Source organism: Coffea arabica, chromosome 4c (assembly GCF_036785885.1).
Source record: "Coffea arabica cultivar ET-39 chromosome 4c, Coffea Arabica ET-39 HiFi, whole genome shotgun sequence".
NCBI classification, from domain to species: domain Eukaryota; kingdom Viridiplantae; phylum Streptophyta; class Magnoliopsida; order Gentianales; family Rubiaceae; genus Coffea; species Coffea arabica.
Genome location: NC_092316.1, coordinates 23,582,913 through 23,604,753, shown reverse-complemented (window position 1 = coordinate 23,604,753; position 21,841 = coordinate 23,582,913).

The window sequence follows — 21,841 nt, the reverse complement described above, 5'->3', positions numbered from 1 at the left end:
GGTGAGTAGCGTACACGAGCTCCTCCTGCTATAGGTCGGTAGTAGATAGTCCTAAGGGGCACGTAATGACCATTCGCATGGCCATTCCCATTAGCTGCCGGGGCTCCGTTTCCATCAGCCATCCCTGCAAAATAATAACAATAATAATACCTTTCGGGTTAGAAACTTAAATCACTACCTAATTCCAATATCCTGCAATGCATGCCTAACTTAATCGTTGGTTCATCCCAATCGTCACTTGAGGTAGGACTAACTTAGTTGCTAGCTCGCCTCAAGTATCACTTAGGGTAGGATTAAGTCATCCCATATCGAGTCTTAAAGGTAGAGTATCCAATATGTCTCCCATATAGACCTCTAACCTAGTGCTCTGATACCAACTGTGACGCCCCACATCTCCCTAAGGCGGACCAAAGGGTATCCGCGGACGCCTGCCCAGCTCACGCCAGGACTCAAGCAATTCCATTCAATTTCAAACCGAACTAATCTCTTCGATGAGAACAATATGAATACAATAATGCGGAAGCGTTCAAGCTTGAGAAGTCACTTAATGTATAACCAGTACATCGGTAAATCATGCAACGACTTAAATTCAAAGTACACATCGGGGCCCAAATCTTTCAAGTTTACAATTTCCAAAAGTACAACCCAAACCAGGGCCTAGTCAAAATATATAACAGGAGTCTTAACAAAATTACAACGGATGGTTTCTCCATATTTCTCCAAGAGTCGGTCCTGTTAAGGAAAACAAAACTATAGGGTGAGCTAACGCTCGTGAGGCCAAGAACACACATGCAAGCACTTAGTCAAATAACAAACCCAAATTTAATAAATAAAACCATGTCTTTTCAATAATCAATTATTCAAACAGGAAAAGTAATCAGAAACAATTCAAGGATATAGTAGCTCTCAGGAGCTAAGTTCCACTCGATCTGCCGTTGTCATTCGTATACCTTCCCGCATTGACCCTCCTGTCAACCGGGTCGGTATTTCCATTTCCGTAGATCACCACTTACTTCCCTCCGTCCACCGTACACCTCAAGGGCCCACAAGTCTATTATTGGGCGATACTCTACAAGTATGCCAAGCAAGACCTCTTATTAGGTCGAGCTTATAATCTCATGGCTCGTTCGAATCCCCGACCAAGCCCATTGCTGGCTCGAGTCTAAGGACGGCCTATGAGTTTGGGCGTCCCCCATTCATTTGAAAGTCGAGGAGGTTCACTCCAACGACACAAGCATTCATGACATAACATTGCATTTCATTCATTCATTCAAGACATTCCATTCATTCATTTGAAATTAGAACGAGTGCGATAAAGTACACACCCGCCCTTATTTTTAAAACTTTCAACAAATATCACAATAAGCAAGTATCAAATTCATACACTTGACACTCACCGAGCAATTCAACAAGAATTATTTTCCGGAAGTTCAAGTGTCCACGGTGAGATCCTCTTGAAGGTCTCCTTGTGTGCCTGGCAAATTAGTAGTGGATAATCACACAATTAACCCACTTATCAAGAAAGATTGTACACTAGTACAATCTAAGAATTATTTTGCAAAAAGGAACCTCAATTACACGTAAATCGAGGTTCAACTTGCCTTTTATTAGGTATAATATTATTTGAGTTTTTATCATGAAAATCGTAAGCAAAACGTTTAAGAATATAAAAGAATAAAGAGTTTTTTGAAAAACTCTATTTTCTTGGAATTGGAAAATTTTCCAGTTTTATGATAAATCTTTGAAAAATCGTAACTCGCTCGGTATAAGTCGAAAATTGGAAAACTTTATACCGTTGGAAACCTCTTAGAGAGTACTATAAGTTTCTAGAAGACACTTTTCCATGAATCAAAGTGAAAAGTGGTCGAAAATGAGCTTGAAGATGCAGGGTCGGTTTTCATGGCAGAACGAAGTTGGTTTTTGGCCAACTTTGAAAATTCGGCACGATTCGTACGTTGCAAACCGGCCTCTGAAATTTTCAGCTCAATTAGTGTTGCAAGTGAAGTGTATGAAAAAAAACAAGCGGATCAAGAATCGGAGTTTCGAGCACCGAGATACGGTAGCCCGAAGTTGAGCAAATTCAAGACTGGAGAAGAATTTCCAGATTTGAACCCCCAACTTTGGAATTTTAATTAGGTATCGAAACGAACTTGAATTGGCACCAAAATTGGCAGTGTTTCAATACTATATGGAAGGTATCTCTCTATCGAATTTCGGGGAAAAATACCTTCGGTAAGGTAGTTAATGAGCCAACCGAAGTTCAAGAAAATCCTAAGGCAAACTGCCTTTGACTTGCATTTCCCAATTTGCAATCGTCTAACCAAGAAAGTTATCCAACCATGGTTCATTTTGTGAAATAAGGGTCTAAGATACACCCATAATATCTTTGGTAAGTGTTTAATACTAAAACATCAACTAACAAGTTCATTCCAAGATTTGGTTCCAAACCAGTCCCAACATTAGGGTTTTCCAAAACAGAGCAGTTCACTTGATTCAGTCACAACTCAGTCATTATAGCTCGAAATCGAGCATGGCTTACGCCGTTGGAAAATACATTCATAGAGTTAAAATATCACAGAAGAAATCATTTCCAAATTCGGCACCCATCTGGTTCAAATTTGGGCATCAAGTTGCTGCCTGAACACTTCATTCCAGATGAACAGAGCAACAGGACAGCGAACTTAAAACATTTGGTTCGGCTTGCTCACAAGGAATCAGAACGTGCATTATATACCAAATTAAAGCTAGGAATGTCTAGTTTCAAACGCCACCGACGGCACATGATTTCGACATCCGAGGACAGAGTTATGGCCAAATTACTACTGCTGGTCAGAGCATACGCGAATCAGTTTTCCAGATTTGCTGGTTTCGAACAAAAATTCATTTGCTCCATCAAACCCCAATATTTTCCAATGAAATTTTTCACACATCAAATACATCCTATAAACATCCAATCCAAGCCATTAAACCATTAAAATTTGGCCTGGAAATGGCCGAACATAGCAGGGGCAAAATCGGAAAGTTTAGCTTCTTACACCCAATGAAGTTTCCACTAATTACCCATCACTAATGCATCATTATAATCACTAAACCAACAATATAATCACCATTAATCATCACATCAGCAACAACAACCCAAGTGTGGGAATTCCAAGAGCCCACTCATTTCATTTTCACCATAAACAAGCTAGCTAAGTGCATGCATGAGCTAAATCTTGCTATATAATCTCCAAAAGACAAGAATTCATGGGTTGATCATTACCTCTTCCTTAGGTGTGCAAGACCAGAAAATTTCGGCCCTCTTGAAGCTCCAAGAAACCGTGAAGATGCAGCCTTTTGTTAGCTAAATGTAGTCTCCAAGTGGTTTGCTAAGAGATCTCCAAGTTTGGTGTGATTTGGAGGTGATTTGGGGTGGTTTTGAGTGAGGTTAGTGTGCAGAATTTTTGTTGCAAATGAGTTAGAGAGAGGGAGGAGCTTGGCCGGCTGTGAGGAGAGAGAAGAGAGAGTGTAATTCTGATCTAAGTTAGCTTCTCCAAGAAGATTAAATGTGTGGTGAAAAATTGCTCCAAAGTCAACTCTTGTGAGGCTCGTTTGGCACGTTTTTAGGCTCGATTTTCTCGCGCGTTTGGTTCACTAGTGCACTAAACCTCTAATGCACTCATGTTAATATAGATATTATTCACTCTTAATTGTCTCGAAACAAGGGTCTAAAGTTCCTCAAATAAAGTCGCGCGTGTGAAAACGCGTACCGCCCATTTTACCGCTATAACGCGAAACTTTCGAAAAATTCTTATAACGATTGCACTACTAACTATCACTGGAATATTTATACTTAAATTACCTATTTTAGGACCATGGTACAAGTCTCCAATATTCCAAGCTTATTGTGCTAATACGCGGATAAAATCTCCAAGTACTATTCACTATTTTTACTAAACGCGCTCTAGGAAATTAATTTTCGAAACGAATCATTTTAAAAATATAACGAAGTTATATTACCATGTATTTAGGTCTAATAAGACTAGAAAATATTCCTTGGAAATAAAATCCAATTAAATAATTTATTAAGCCATAAATTAGGCATAAAATAATAGTTTTTGCGAGTCCTCACATCCTCTCCCCCTTAAGAAAATTTCGTCCTCGAAATTTACCTTGGTCGATGAACAAGTCTGGATACTTCTCCTTGATTGTCTCTTCAACTTCCCATGTTGCTCCTTCTACTCCATGGTTCTTCCATAAAACTTTCACTAGTGGTATCTGCTTGTTCCTCAATTCCTTTACCTTTCGATCCAGAAGTTTTACCGGTCTCTCCTCATAGGTCAGGGTTTCATCAATCTCAATATTCCCCGGTTGTAAAACATGAGAGGGGTCTGGATGATACTTCTTAAGCATGGACACATGAAACACGTTATGAATACGAGATAAACTCGGTGGTAATTCCAGCTTATAGGCTACATTCCCAACTCGCTGAATAATCTTATAAGGCCCTACAAACCTTGGTTGTAGTTTCTTCCCTTTTCCGGACATCAAACTTGCTTTTAAAGGCGTAATCTTGAGAAATACCATATCTCCAACAGTGAACTCCAAATCCTTCCTCCGATTGTCGGCATAACTCTTTTGTCTACTCTGAGCGGTTTGAATTCTTTGCCGTATCAATTTCACCTTCTCATTAGCCTCCTCAATCCAAGATACAATAGTCGTGTCTAAGATTTTCCGTTCACCTACTTCATCCCAACAAATTGGGGATCTACACTTCCGACCATAAAGTGCTTCGTATGGAGCCATTTGAATAGAAGAGTGGAAACTATTGTTATAGGCAAATTCCACTAAAGTTAAAAACTTACTCCAACTCTCTCCAAAGTCCAGTACACAAGTCCTCAACATGTCCTCAAGAGTTTGAATTGTTCTTTCAGATTGTCCATCAGTCTGGGGATGATAGGTGGTACTAAAGTTCAACTTAGTCCCCAACACTTCTTGCATCTTTTGCCAAAACCTCGAAACAAATCTTGGATCCCTATCTGATACAATACTCACAGGTATACCATGTAGTCTGATGATCTCATCCACGTACAATCTGGCCAACTTCTCCAATCGATATTTCATATTAATCGGCAGAAAATGAGCCGATTTAGTCAATCTATCTACTATCACCCAAATGGCATCATGGCCTCTCTGTGTCCTTGGTAAGCCTGATACAAAATCCATGGTAATATTTTCTCATTTCCACTCAGGTATTTCTAGAGGTTGCAAAAGCCCAGATGGTTTCTGATGTTCGGCTTTAACCTGTTGACAAACCAAGCATGTCTGGACAAATTGGGCAATTTCCTTCTTCATATTTTTCCACCAATATAGACCTTTCAAGTCTTGGTACATTTTGTTCCCTCCTGGATGTACTGTAAACTTTGATCGGTGTGCCTCTTCCAAAACTTCTTTTCTAAGTCCTTCATCCTTTGGCATAACCACCCGATTTCGAAATCTCAATATTCCATCTGATCCCAAAGTGAAATCGGTCTGGTCTCCCATCTTGACTTTCTCCACCAACTTTTGCATTTCAGGGTCCTTTTCCTGAGATTCCTTAATACGTCCCAATAAAGTGGAGGTTATCACAATGTTCCCCAAAATCACTTTCCTTGGTTCTAATCGGGGATTCCAATAGCTAACTTCTTCCAACAATCGAAATTCCTTAACCATCAATCCAGCCATTTGTACCTGACGGCTCAAAGCATCGGCCACTACATTGGCCTTTCCAGGATGGTACTTAATCGTGCAGTCATAATCTTCCAAAAATTCCATCCATCTACGTTGCCTTAAATTCAGCTCCTTCTGAGAAAATAAGTACTTAAGGCTTTTGTGATCTGTAAAAACCTCAAATGTCACTCCGTATAAATAGTGTCTCCATTTCTTCAAAGCAAAGACCACAGCCGCTAACTCCAAATCATGGGTCGGATAGTTCCCTTCATGCGGCTTCAATTTTCTAGAGGCATAAGCTATCACTTTATCATTTTGCATCAAAACACATCCCAAACCTTCCTTAGATGCATCTGTGTAAACCACAAAACTATCATGTCCATTTGGTAGAGCTAGAACAGGCGCTCTAGTCAGCCGTCTTTTCAACTCCTGAAAACTTCCTTCACACTTAGAACTCCAAATAAACTTTCCATTTTTCTTGGTCAACTCAGTCATAGGTCCAGCAATTTTCGAAAAATCCTGGATGAATCTCCGGTAATATCCTGCCAATCCTATAAAACTCCGAACTTCCGTTGGGTTTTCCGGTCGTTTCCATTTCGAAACAGCTTCCACTTTAGCTGGATCCACTTTAATCCCATCCTTAGAAATTATATGCCCTAGGAAAGTCACTTCCTTCAGCCAGAATTCACACTTGCTAAACTTAGCATATAACTGATGTTCCCTCAAGATTTGTAAAACAATTCTCAAATGTTTCTCATGATCTTTCACATTCTTAGAATACACTAAAATGTCATCAATGAAAATCACCACAAATTGATCCAAGTAAGGCTTAAAAACCCTATGCATTAAATCCATGAAAGCGGCAGGTGCATTGGTTAACCCAAAAGGCATCACTGCAAACTCGAAGTGCCCATACCTCGAGTTGAAAGCAGTCTTAGGTATGTCCTTTTCCAAAATCCTCAATTGATAGTAACCTTGCCTTAGATCCAACTTTGAAAACACTACCGCCCCTTGCAATTGATCAAACAGTTCATCGATGTGGGGTAGTGGGTATTTATTCTTAATCGTAACATCATTTAAACCTCGATAATCTATACATAACCTCAAACTCCCATCTTTCTTCTTTACAAACAAAACTGGGGCTCCCCACGGAGAATCACTCTCTCGTATAAAACCTCGTTCCAACAAATCCTGTAATTGTAACTTCAACTCCTTCAACTCAGCTGGAGCCATCCTGTATGGTGTCCTTGATATAGGTGCTGTTCCCGGAGTTAAATCAATTTTAAAAGCTATTTCCCGTTCCGGAGGTAGAGACTCCAATTCTTCAGGAAAAACATCAGAAAATTCTTTTACTACCGGTGTGTCCTCCAGATTCACCTTATCGCTAGGAGTATTAATAAGAAAAGCCAAATACCCTTGAGCTCCTTTACTTAACAACTTTCTAGCCCGAATTCCCGAAATAAGTGCAGACGAGGCTAACTTACCCCTCACATCCAATTTCAAGGTTGCTTCCCCTGGAATACACAATTCTACCATTTTCGTCCTACAATTCAGTTGAGCATTATAACGGGCTAACCAATCCATCCCTAGGATCACATCATATCCTTTAATCGCTAAGCCTATCAAATCGGCCAGCAATTTTCTTTCCCTCACGCAAATTTCACTATTCTTATACACCATATTAGCAATTAGACTTTTGTCCCCAGTGGGTGTTTTAACCTCCAAGTCATATGGTAACTTAATTGGCTTCAAGTCTATTCCACTCATGAAATCAGGGTTTACAAAAGAGTGCGTTGCACCCGGATCAATTAAAACCCTAGCTAGGCGGTGAAAGATTGGAATTGTACCTTCGACCACTTCGGTCGCATCTGGAGCTTGTGGATAGTCCAATGCGTAGACCCTAGCCGGTACTTTCGGTCGACTCCCTCCGGCACTGGTCTGCTTAGAGGTTGATTTTTCAGGTCTCTGCAGGCTTCCCCCTGTCTTTGACGATTTCGGACAACTTGCAATCTGATGCTCAGTGCTCCCACACAGTAAGCATTTTCCCAGCTTTCTCCAGCAGTCATTCTCAGAGTGGTTGGGTTTACCACAATACCCACAAGTAACTTGAGGGGTCACAGTCGATCCAACAGATGGTGCTCCCCTAGCTTGAGTCGTCCCGCTACGACCTCCCCTAGATAGAGCTCCCCTAGAAGCTCCAGCAGTTCTCGTTCCCCCTTCCCCTCTTCCCTTTTTAGAAGGGTGGACAAACTTACTGGTCTGCCCAGTAGTGCGACTAGGGAAATTCCTCTTTCTATTGTGGAAATCCCTCACTTGAGATCTTGCATTCTCAACCCTTTGCGCTTTCTCTAAAGCCTCAGTAAAAGTAGAGATTTGGGCTGCAGCCAGGCCCTCCTGAAGTTCCACATTAAGTCCCTGTATGAACCTTCTAATCCTTCTCCGTTCATCGGCTACTAACTCAGGAGCGTATTTGGAAAGTTTAGTGAACTTCCCTTCATACTCTGCGACAGTAAGGGTTCCTTGTTTCAACTTAATAAATTCGTCCTCCCTTTTCTCTTGGATCAAGGGCGGAAGAAACTTTTCATTAAACTCCCTTGTGAAATTCTCCCAAGTCCAAGGGGTTTGAGCTCTTTCCCATTTTCCTTTTATCAAATCCCACCAAGCACGGGCTACTCCCTCAAATTGAAAGGCAGCAAAGTTCACTCGCCTATCCTCAGTATAGTCTAGAGCGGCGAATATGTTGGTCATCCTTTCTAACCAATTCTCCGCTACTTCGGGGTCAGGTTCACCCATAAACTTAGGCGGATTAAACTTTAGGAATCTTTCCAGGGCTCTATCCTCTCCTCTATCCTGGCCCCCAGGTTGGTTAAATGGTCCAGGACCCTGTCTCTCCGCTAGACGTTCTAGGATATCAGTCATCCTATTGATGGCAGTAGCCACTTGGTTACCCTCAACGTTTTCCTGTCCCTGGGTCGGTCCAGTTGCCGATCCCTGGTCATCCCCCTGAGGTTGGGCCTGTCTAGACGCTCGTCCACGGCCTCGACCACTCCTTAATCCCTCCATTAGTCTAAACGTGCCTAGTGCAAGAAATAAATTAATTTAAGCAGAAAACAAGAATTTTATCAAATTTAGAACTAACCAAGAAAGCATTGAAATTAACAATAATTTACATTTATAGGCAGGTCAAGTTCGTACAATTAGCAAGTTAGGGACAATTCACAAAATATAGCACACAGGTGCTCAGAAGTATACTTCTAGTCACAGAAGACTAAAGTAAGAACAAGTGCCCAAAAGTAGGCCACACAAGCATGCAAAATACAATGGCCTCAGCACTCGCGTCACCCTAACTAGTCCTAACTGTACCCATCAAAAGTCAAAAGAGGTCAACGACCAAGATCCTAGTCCATAGCAGGGCTATCAGGAGGAACCTCCTCCTCGGGATCCTCCTCCGGATCCTCCTCCTCATCCTCAGGAATCACTGCAGCAGCGTCCTCAACCAGACTAGTAGCATCAACCAGCATCTCGGAAGCCCGAGTACGGACATCTCGTGCTAACCTAGTGAGTCGAGCCCTAGTATCCCGAAGCTCCTGGTTAACCACTGCAGACGTGGCTACCTCACCCTCTAGCACCTCCTCAAGCTCAGCAATCCGCTCACCCTGAGCGCCAACCATCTGCCTAAGCTCATCTACCTCAGCCTGTAAATCACGGTTGGCATCCACCAACTGACGACGCTCGTCGTCCAAAGCAAGCACTACATAGTCCGGGTAGGCAAAAGTCAACCTACACGAACATCGAGGGTATCTATCATGCGGTGAGTAGCGTACACGAGCTCCTCCTGCTATAGGTCGGTAGTAGATAGTCCTAAGGGGCACGTAATGACCATTCGCATGGCCATTCCCATTAGCTGCCGGGGCTCCGTTTCCATCAGCCATCCCTGCAAAATAATAACAATAATAATACCTTTCGGGTTAGAAACTTAAATCACTACCTAATTCCAATATCCTGCAATGCATGCCTAACTTAATCGTTGGTTCATCCCAATCGTCACTTGAGGTAGGACTAACTTAGTTGCTAGCTCGCCTCAAGTATCACTTAGGGTAGGATTAAGTCATCCCATATCGAGTCTTAAAGGTAGAGTATCCAATATGTCTCCCATATAGACCTCTAACCTAGTGCTCTGATACCAACTGTGACGCCCCACATCTCCCTAAGGCGGACCAAAGGGTATCCGCGGACGCCTGCCCAGCTCACGCCAGGACTCAAGCAATTCCATTCAATTTCAAACCGAACTAATCTCTTCGATGAGAACAATATGAATACAATAATGCGGAAGCGTTCAAGCTTGAGAAGTCACTTAATGTATAACCAGTACATCGGTAAATCATGCAACGACTTAAATTCAAAGTACACATCGGGGCCCAAATCTTTCAAGTTTACAATTTCCAAAAGTACAACCCAAACCAGGGCCTAGTCAAAATATATAACAGGAGTCTTAACAAAATTACAACGGATGGTTTCTCCATATTTCTCCAAGAGTCGGTCCTGTTAAGGAAAACAAAACTATAGGGTGAGCTAACGCTCGTGAGGCCAAGAACACACATGCAAGCACTTAGTCAAATAACAAACCCAAATTTAATAAATAAAACCATGTCTTTTCAATAATCAATTATTCAAACAGGAAAAGTAATCAGAAACAATTCAAGGATATAGTAGCTCTCAGGAGCTAAGTTCCACTCGATCTGCCGTTGTCATTCGTATACCTTCCCGCATTGACCCTCCTGTCAACCGGGTCGGTATTTCCATTTCCGTAGATCACCACTTACTTCCCTCCGTCCACCGTACACCTCAAGGGCCCACAAGTCTATTATTGGGCGATACTCTACAAGTATGCCAAGCAAGACCTCTTATTAGGTCGAGCTTATAATCTCATGGCTCGTTCGAATCCCCGACCAAGCCCATTGCTGGCTCGAGTCTAAGGACGGCCTATGAGTTTGGGCGTCCCCCATTCATTTGAAAGTCGAGGAGGTTCACTCCAACGACACAAGCATTCATGACATAACATTGCATTTCATTCATTCATTCAAGACATTCCATTCATTCATTTGAAATTAGAACGGGTGCGATAAAGTACACACCCGCCCTTATTTTTAAAACTTTCAACAAATATCACAATAAGCAAGTATCAAATTCATACACTTGACACTCACCGAGCAATTCAACAAGAATTATTTTCCGGAAGTTCAAGTGTCCACGGTGAGATCCTCTTGAAGGTCTCCTTGTGTGCCTGGCAAATTAGTAGTGGATAATCACACAATTAACCCACTTATCAAGAAAGATTGTACACTAGTACAATCTAAGAATTATTTTGCAAAAAGGAACCTCAATTACACGTAAATCGAGGTTCAACTTGCCTTTTATTAGGTATAATATTATTTGAGTTTTTATCATGAAAATCGTAAGCAAAACGTTTAAGAATATAAAAGAATAAAGAGTTTTTTGAAAAACTCTATTTTCTTGGAATTGGAAAATTTTCCAGTTTTATGTTAAATCTTTGAAAAATCGTAACTCGCTCGGTATAAGTCGAAAATTGGAAAACTTTATACCGTTGGAAACCTCTTAGAGAGTACTATAAGTTTCTAGAAGACACTTTTCCATGAATCAAAGTGAAAAGTGGTCGAAAATGAGCTTGAAGATGCAGGGTCGGTTTTCATGGCAGAACGAAGTTGGTTTTTGGCCAACTTTGAAAATTCGGCACGATTCGTACGTTGCAAACCGGCCTCTGAAATTTTCAGCTCAATTAGTGTTGCAAGTGAAGTGTATGAAAAAAAACAAGCGGATCAAGAATCGGAGTTTCGAGCACCGAGATACGGTAGCCCGAAGTTGAGCAAATTCAAGACTGGAGAAGAATTTCCAGATTTGAACCCCCAACTTTGGAATTTTAATTAGGTATCGAAACAAACTTGAATTGGCACCAAAATTGGCAGTGTTTCAATACTATATGGAAGGTATCTCTCTATCGAATTTTGGGGAAAAATACCTTCGGTAAGGTAGTTAATGAGCCAACCGAAGTTCAAGAAAATCCTAAGGCAAACTGCCTTTGACTTGCATTTCCCAATTTGCAATCGTCTAACCAAGAAAGTTATCCAACCATGGTTCATTTTGTGAAATAAGGGTCTAAGATACACCCATAATATCTTTGGTAAGTGTTTAATACTAAAACATCAACTAACAAGTTCATTCCAAGATTTGGTTCCAAACCAGTCCCAACATTAGGGTTTTCCAAAACAGAGCAGTTCACTTGATTCAGTCACAACTCAGTCATTATAGCTCCAAATCGAGCATGGCTTACGCCGTTGGAAAATACATTCATAGAGTTAAAATATCACAGAAGAAATCATTTCCAAATTCGGCACCCATCTGGTTCAAATTTGGACATCAAGTTGCTGCCTGAACACTTCATTCCAGATGAACAGAGCAACAGGACAGCGAACTTAAAACATTTGGTTCGGCTTGCTCACAAGGAATCAGAACGTGCATTATATACCAAATTAAAGCTAGGAATGTCTAGTTTCAAACGCCACCGACGGCACATGATTTCGACATCCGAGGACAGAGTTATGGCCAAATTACTACTGCTGGTCAGAGCATACGCGAATCAGTTTTCCAGAGTTGCTGGTTTCGAACAAAAATTCATTTGCTCCATCAAACCCCAATATTTTCCAATGAAATTTTTCACACATCAAATACATCCTATAAACATCCAATCCAAGCCATTAAACCATTAAAATTTGGCCTGGAAATGGCCGAACATAGCAGGGGCAAAATCGGAAAGTTTAGCTTCTTACACCCAATGAAGTTTCCACTAATTACCCATCACTAATGCATCATTATAATCACTAAACCAACAATATAATCACCATTAATCATCACATCAGCAACAACAACCCAAGTGTGGGAATTCCAAGAGCCCACTCATTTCATTTTCACCATAAACAAGCTAGCTAAGTGCATGCATGAGCTAAATCTTGCTATATAATCTCCAAAAGACAAGAATTCATGGGTTGATCATTACCTCTTCCTTAGGTGTGCAAGACCAGAAAATTTCGGCCCTCTTGAAGCTCCAAGAAACCGTGAAGATGCAGCCTTTTGTTAGCTAAATGTAGTCTCCAAGTGGTTTGCTAAGAGATCTCCAAGTTTGGTGTGATTTGGAGGTGATTTGGAGGTGATTTGGGGTGGTTTTGAGTGAGGTTAGTGTGCAGAATTTTTGTTGCAAATGAGTTAGAGAGAGGGAGGAGCTTGGCCGGCTGTGAGGAGAGAGAAGAGAGAGTGTAATTCTGATCTAAGTTAGCTTCTCCAAGAAGATTAAATGTGTGGTGAAAAATTGCTCCAAAGTCAACTCTTGTGAGGCTCGTTTGGCACGTTTTTAGGCTCGATTTTCTCGCGCGTTTGGTTCACTAGTGCACTAAACCTCTAATGCACTCATGTTAATATAGATATTATTCACTCTTAATTGTCTCGAAACAAGGGTCTAAAGTTCCTCAAATAAAGTCGCGCGTGTGAAAACGCGTACCGCCCATTTTACCGCTATAACGCGAAACTTTCGAAAAATTCTTATAACGATTGCACTACTAACTATCACTGGAATATTTATACTTAAATTACCTATTTTAGGACCATGGTACAAGTCTCCAATATTCCAAGCTTATTGTGCTAATACGCGGATAAAATCTCCAAGTACTATTCACTATTTTTACTAAACGCGTTTTCGGACGTCCGATGCGGTTGTTATGCGTCCGAGGTATGCGTCCGATCCTTCCGGACGTCCGATGCTTCTTTATGAGTGTCCGACAGTACTTCCTTCTTGATGTTCTTTATCCTTTCGGACGTCCGACAGATTCCTTTCGGCCGTCCGACATGATTGTCCTGTTTTTGCTTCTTCTTTTGGTTGTTTTGCATTTCATGACATATTCGTACCTGATTCTTTGATAGGCAAAAACACTTATATTTGAAGAAGGTTAGATAAACATTTCAAAGTACCGAGAATAACAAAATTGACATACTTAAAAGACAGTATCTTTGATCGGAACAAAACAATGACTAAATTAGTTTATATTATTCCAATCTTGTTTGCCACATCCAAAGCATCGTAGACTGGAGTCAATCAAACATATGCTTTCCTTGTTCCATCAGGCCTGATCAAAGTGTTCACTTTCTTGGTCTGTATAAACATTTCAACGAACTTTTGTGATCATCAAAACCAAGAATAACAGTAATTACGGTAAACGGTTAACGGTTGATGGTTAATGGTAGTAATCACGGTTAATTGGTTGACATTAGTCATTTTAATAGGCCGCCATTGGCCGTTTCCCACTTTTACCACTTAAGAGTCGAGGAGATTCACTCCAACCGACTTATGCAGCCATAGCATAATTAATCATTTAAACACATCACATAAATATGCAATTCAAGTATTTCATGTCGAGTAATTCAAGTATACATTACTTAAATATGCATGAGTGTGGTAAATACTTAACATGTAGCACTTAATACTTAATGATCATCGATTAAGCATGTCATAGACTTATTGAAATTACGTACTCCTATATGGAACACTCACCTATTGCAACAAAAGAGTAAGTGCGTATACAATCCTTCAGGTGTTCCCCTCAAGATCCTCTTGAAGGTCTCCTTGAGCACCTGAGCAAACAATAGTTGTCTATTACACACCATCGCTTAAAATCCCTTACTTATCGTGAAGGTTGTACTAGTGTTCATTCTAAGGAGAATTCATGAATTGAGCCTTAATTACTTATAGTCGAGACTTAGAAGTGGGCTTTAAAAACACAAGAGAAATCTGATTCTTGCCTTTGAAATCAAGTGTAAAACGGTCTAGTAATATCGGAGTAAAATGGAGAGTTTGAAACTCTCAATTTCCTTTAAGTTCGGAAATTTCAGATTCGGCAAGCAAATTTTGAAAAATCAAATCTCACTCTTTATGAGTCCAAAATTGGGAAACTTGGTACCGTTAGAAACTACTTCCAAAGTACTAAAAGTTTCTAGAAGACACTTTTCCATGATTCCAAACGAAAGGTATTCAAAATTTGTTTCAAAGTTGCTGCTTTGGCTTGCGAGATAGTTTCGAGGTTGGTTTTTCGCCAACTTGGAAAATTCGGCAAAATTCACAGAATTGGAACTAGCCTCTCAAATTTGAAACTCAACTAGAGCTACAATCAAAGTTTAAAATGGAATGAGCAGAATGAGAAATGAAGTTTTGAGCACCAAGATATGGTAGCTCAAAGTTACCCAAATTTCTTTGTTAAACAAGGATTTTCCAAAATCAAGTCATAAACTTTGGAAGTTTAGTTGAGCAGTGAAACGGACTCAGAATGGCACCAAAATTAGCAGTATAATACTACCATATAAGGAGTATTTCTCTGCCAAATTCCATGGATAAATATTGTGAGAACCCGTAAAACCCTAAATATTTTTCCTAGGGTTTATTTCCCCTTAATTGCTTGTTTTCTGCATTTTCGGGCTTAGGAATATCTTTCTGGTAGATTTTATGCCTAATTATTGTTTTTAGATGATTTTTCTAGTATTGGCGAGTTTTTGAAAAATTAAGGATAAATAACGGACGTGGGACCCACTAGTGCGAAAAGTTCGGAAAAATTCGGTCAATTAGGTTAAATTCCGGATACCGTGTAAAATTTATCGGGTGTTAAGAGATAAGTAGAGTGTGTGAAATGATTGATGTGAGAGAGAAAAAGAAGTGATAAGATTGCATTAATGAGGTGACAAGTGTCACCCTCTTATTGGTTTTACTTTAAGACTTACTATTCACTATTTTGACTTTTGACCAAATTGAGTAAATATCTTGAAAAATTGCTCAAAAATCACCATTTTCTTCTCCTCCATGGCCGGTTCTTCCTTGAGCCAAGAAGAAAGAAATTCTTCAACTTTCTAGCTTCCATTTCACTCAATCTTCCAAAACCAACCACATAAATTAAATTCTACTCCATAAAATCTATCCATTGGGTGCTAGTGAGTGGTCTAGTGAAGTTTGTTTGAAGAGCTAAGGTGTCCAACATCTCTATCTCTCTTGTTTACTTGGTAAGTGGTGTGTGACTTCCCTCTTATACTTAATAAAGCTTAAATTATGCTTAGTAGTGGCTAAAGTGATGGATTATGTGATTTATTTCTTGATTTGAAGAGTTTTGGTGAAGTTTTCAATTTTATGATGAATTTTCTGGTTTAATATGAATGGGATGTTGTGGCCATCTATGATGGTTGATAATGAGGGGTAATGACTCATGTGGGTGTGAATTGGTTATAATAGCAACTAATTTTGGGTTTGGAGTGAATTGTGAAATGTTAGGGTTTTTCAACCCCTAATTCTGTCCGGTTTTGGATCATAGGGTTAGAGGCCGAATTGGACTTTGCTCAAAACATGAAAGTTGTAGGTATTTATGAGTTTGAAGTTCCTGCAAAATTTCAGGTCATTTGGATTAGTGTAGAGTGAGATATGCCGATTTTACTGTTGCTGTTCTGGGTTGATCAGAATGCGAAAACTGCACTTGTAATTGGCCATTTTGACTGGAATTGCTTTGGATTTAGGTGTTGGTGTCTTCTGATAAAATGTATCTGGATGTCTTAGCTACCATATGCCTTTGGAATTTCGGCATTTGGACCTATATAGACTGAGTTATAGTAATTACAGCATTATGTGATTTGTAAACCTGTTTTTGGTGTTTCCGGTTGAGTATTTGGCACATTTGACCTAGTTGTGCTAGGATTTGGACTGAGTGACCTTCTACATTGTTGTAGCCCTGTTCCATAGCTTCAAAACGGTGGGCCTTACATGTGTGGCATCGATATAAAACCTGCTAGCTTACCATATGACCTAGAAGTTAGTACACCTACGGGGAATCAACGTTTGGTGACTAGTATGGTTTATAGGGATTGTGATGTATGGGCAGGTGAAAGGAGATTTTTAGGAGACCTGATTAGCTTGTCCATTAAGGGGTATGATGTGATTCTGGGTATGGACTGGCTAGCCAAATATAACGCCCAACTGGATTGTAAAACGAAAATAGTAGAATTTCGCATTCCTGGCGAGGCAACCTTAAGGTTGGATGTAAGGGGTAGGTTAGCTTCGTCTGCTCTAATTTCGGGCATTCGAGCTAGGAAACTGATAAGTAGAGGGGCGCAAGGTTTTTTGGCCTTTTTAATTAATACCCTACGGATAAGTTAAACGTGGAAGATGTGGCCGTAGTGAGAGAATTTCCGGATGTATTTCCTGATGAGTTAGTAGCTTTACCACCGGAAAGAGAGATAGAATTCCGAATAGATCTTTTACCTGGAACTGCACCTATCTCAAAAACCCCTTACCGAATGGCGTCTGCAGAACTTAAGGAACTTAAGTTGCAATTGCAAGATCTTTTGGAGCGGGGTTTCATTCACGAGAGTGAGTCTCCTTGGGGAGCTCCTGTTCTATTTGTAAAGAAAAAGGACGGGACCTTGAGAATGTGCATTGACTATCGGGGGCTGAACAACGTGACCATCAAGAATAAGTATCCACTGCCTCACATCGACGAGTTGTTTGACCAGCTGCAAGGAGCAGTGGTCTTCTCCAAGTTGGACCTCCGGCAGGGATACTATCAGTTGTTGATTAGGAAGGAGGATATTCCGAAAACTACTTTCAACTCGAGATACGGGCATTACGAGTTTGCCGTTATGCCCTTTGGACTGACTAATGCTCCCGCCGCCTTTATGGACTTAATGCATAGGGTTTTCAAACCCTATCTAGACCGATTTGTCGTGGTGTTCATTGATGACATTTTGGTCTACTCTAAGACGCGTGAGGAGCATGAGGAGCATTTGAGAGTGGTGTTGCAGACATTAAGGGAACATCAGTTGTACGCCAAGTTTAGTAAATGCGAGTTCTGGTTGGAGAAAGTAGCATTTCTAGGTCACGTGATCTCCCACGAAGGTATTTCGGTGGACCCGGCGAAGGTTGAGGCCGTGACAAATTGGAAGAGACCAGAAACCCCCACGGAAATTCGTAGCTTTCTAGGGCTAGCTGGATATTACCGACGGTTCATTAAAGATTTTTCCAAACTGGCAGGACCTTTAACTGACCTGACAAAGAAGCATGGCCAGTTTATCTGGAACGGCCGATGCGAAACAAGTTTTCAGGAATTAAAGAGAAGATTGACCATGGCTCCAGTACTGGTCTTGCCAAATGGAGTGGACGGGTTTGCGGTTTATGCGGACGCGTCGCGAGAAGGCCTGGGGTGTGTTTTGATGCAGAATCGGAATGTGATTTCATTTGCCTCTAGGAAGTTAAAGTTTCACGAGCAGAACTATCCGACTCACGATCTGGAACTAGCTGCAGTTGTCTTTGCACTGAAAAAGTGGAGGCATTACCTATATGGGGTGACTTTCGAAGTGTACTCGGACCATAAAAGTCTTAGGTACCTTTTCTCTCAGAAGGAACTGAACATGAGGCAACGAAGGTGGATGGAATTTCTGGAGGACTACGACTGTACAATCAACTACCATCCGGGAAAGGCAAATGTGGTAGCAGATGCTTTGAGTCGTAAGGTGCAAGTAGCAGGATTGATGATTAAGGAGTGGGATTTATTAGAATCCGTGTGCGAATGGAGACCCTGTCTTGGGAGCCATAAGGTGATATTTAGCAATGTTAGAGTGACCTCCACTCTACTGGAACGCATTAAAGAGGCGCAAAGCGAAGATTTGATGGTACGGAAGTGGAGAGAGAAAGTGGAAAAGGGAGAAACTTCGGACTTCAATTTGAGTCCTGAGGGTATTTTGAAATATCGAAACCGAATAGTAGTACCGAAGGAGGAGTCAATGAAAATGGAAATTCTGGAGGAAGCTCATCGGTCCAAGTATACAATCCATCTGGGTAGCAGCAAAATGTATCAGGACTTGAAAGGAACCTATTGGTGGGACAATATGAAGAAGGAAATCGCTCAGTACGTGCAGAAATGTCTCATTTGCCAACAGGTGAAAGCAGAGCATCAAAAACCATCGGGTTTGTTACAACCCTTGGAGATACCCGAATGGAAGTGGGAAAACATTACAATGGACTTTGTTTCAGGATTACCAAGGACGCAAAGGGGACATGATGCCGTTTGGGTGATCGTCGATCGATTAACCAAATCGGCCCATTTCTTGCCGGTGAACATGAAGTATTCAATGGACAAGTTGGCCCGACTGTACATGGACGAGATAGTAAGACTGCACGGTGTTCCTGTAAGCATCGTCTCCGATCGGGATCCACGGTTCGTATCTCGGTTTTGGCAGAAGTTTCAAGAAACCCTGGGGACGAAACTCAATTTGAGCACGACCTATCATCCTCAGACGGATGGACAGTCAGAGCGGACGATTCAAACTCTCAAGGACATGTTACGAACGTGCATTCTGGACTTTGGAGGCAACTGGGGTCAGCACATGACCTTAGTAGAGTTCGCGTACAACAATAGCTTCCATTCGTCGATTCAAATGGCTCCGTACGAATCTCTCTACGGACGCAAGTGCCGGTCACCAATTTACTGGGACGAAGTTGGCGAAAAGAAAGCACTGGACCCGGCAACTATTCCATGGATGGAAGAGGCTCAAGAGAAGGTCAAGTTGATAAGGCAACGGCTTCAAACAGCCCAAAGCCGACAAAAGAGCTACGCTGATAATCAAAGAAAAGACTTGGAGTTTGAAGTTGGAGACTACGTATTTCTCAAGATCACACCCTTACGAAGTCTTACAGCGGGTAAAGGAAAGAAGCTTCAACCCCGGTACGTCGGACCCTACAAGATTCTTCAGAGGGTTGGAGCGGTCGCGTATCGATTGGAACTGCCATCCAGTCTCTCTCGAATCCACGATGTGTTTCACGTCTCAATGCTAAAGAAGTATCATCCTGATCCATCCCATGTCTTACAACCGGAGGAAATTGAAGTGGACGAATCATTTGCCTATGAAGAGAAACCGGTCCAAGTGCTCGATCGGAAAGTCAAGGAGCTCAGAAACAAGCGGATTCCGCTAGTGAAGGTGCTATGGAGAAACCACGGAGTTGAGGAAGCTACCTGGGAGATGGAAGAGGAAATGCGAAAGAAATACCCAAACCTTTTCGGGAATTAAGGTGAGAAATTTCGAGGACGAAATTCTTTTAAGGGGGAGAGAGTGTGAGAACCCGGAAAACCCTAAATATTTTTCCTAGGGTTTATTTCCCCTTAATTGCTTGTTTTCTGCATTTTCGGGCTTAGGAATATCTTTCTGGTAGATTTTATGCGTAATTATAGTTTTTAGATGATTTTTCTAGTATTGGCGAGTTTTTGAAAAATTAAGGATAAATAACGGACGTGGGACCCACTAGTGCGAAAAGTTCGGAAAAATTCGGCCAATTAGGTTAAATTCCGGATACCGTGTAAAATTTATCGGGTGTTAAGAGATAAGTAGAGTGTGTGAAATGATTGATGTGAGAGAGAAAAAGAAGTGATAAGATTGCATTAATGAGGTGACAAGTGTCACCCTCTTATTGGTTTTACTTTAAGACTTACTATTCACTATTTTGACTTTTGACCAAATTGAGTAAATATCTTGAAAAATTGCTCAAAAATCACCATTTTCTTCTCCTCCATGGCCGGTTCTTCCTTGAGCCAAGAAGAAAGAAATTCTTCAACTTTCTAGCTTCCATTTCACTCAATCTTCCAAAACGAACCACATAAATTAAATTCTACTCCATAAAATCTATCCATTGGGTGCTAGTGAGTGGTCTAGTGAAGTTTGTTTGAAGAGCTAAGGTGTCCAACATCTCTATCTCTCTTGTTTACTTGGTAAGTGGTGTGTGACTTCCCTCTTATACTTAATAAAGCTTAAATTATGCTTAGTAGTGGCTAAAGTGATGGATTATGTGATTTATTTTTTGATTTGAAGAGTTTTGGTGAAGTTTTCAATTTTATGATGAATTTTCTGGTTTAATATGAATGGGATGTTGTGGCCATCTATGATGGTTGATAATGAGGGGTAATGACTCATGTGGGTGTGAATTGGTGATAATAGCAACTAATTTTGGGTTTGGAGTGAATTGTGAAATGTTAGGGTTTTTCAACCCCTAATTCTGTCCGGTTTTGGATCATAGGGTTAGAGGCCGAATTGGACTTTGTTCAAAACATGAAAGTTGTAGGTATTGATGAGTTTGAAGTTCCTGCAAAAGTTCAGGTCATTTGGATTAGTGTAGAGTGAGATATGCCGATTTTACTGTTGCTGTTCTGGGTTGATCAGAATGCGAAAACTGCACTTGTAATTGGCCATTTTGACTGGAATTGCTTTGGATTTAGGTGTTGGTGTCTTCTGATGAAATGTAGCTGGATGTCTTAGCTACCATATTCCTTTGGAATTTCGGCATTTGGACCTGTATAGACTGAGTTATAGTAATTACAGCATTATGTGATTTGTAAACCTGTTTTTGGTGTTTCCGGTTGAGTATTTGGCACATTTGACCTAGTTGTGCTAGGATTTGGACTGAGTGACCTTCTACATTGTTGTAGCCCTGTTCCATAGCTTCGAAACGGTGGGCCTTACACCTCCATCCGATAATCGTAGTGAAATTGACGCCATTACCGCATAATAAGGGCAAAACAGTTTTTCTATTCGGGGCCAAGACTAATGCTATTTCTAATTTCTGGTTTGCTATCATGCTTATTTATGCATATGAAACCCGATTGGGGTTGTGTTCAGCATTGTTTTGTGACTCGTTATCGAGTCTCATTGTATTTGTTTGCTTGTTCTAGGAGGAAACGGTGGTGCACGACGTTCGTTTAACGACAGTGCATGAAACATCATTTTCTTGCTTGGTGAGTATACTACTCACTTAATTGTTACTATGTGGCTTTGCTAAATGTATATGTGATGCCTTGAAGGCTTACTTGGATATTGGAATTGATTAAGGTGAGGGTGTACTTGACCGCCCTCACCCCTTTTGATAGTATCACTGATTGGCTACCGTTTTACTGCATTACTGAACTTGATATATTGGATGGTGAATTCCATTTCATGGAAACTGCTTTGGTGTCGTTTGGACGAATGTCCAACGGCCTTACTGTATTACTGAGCTCAACCCCGTTTGGTAGTCAAT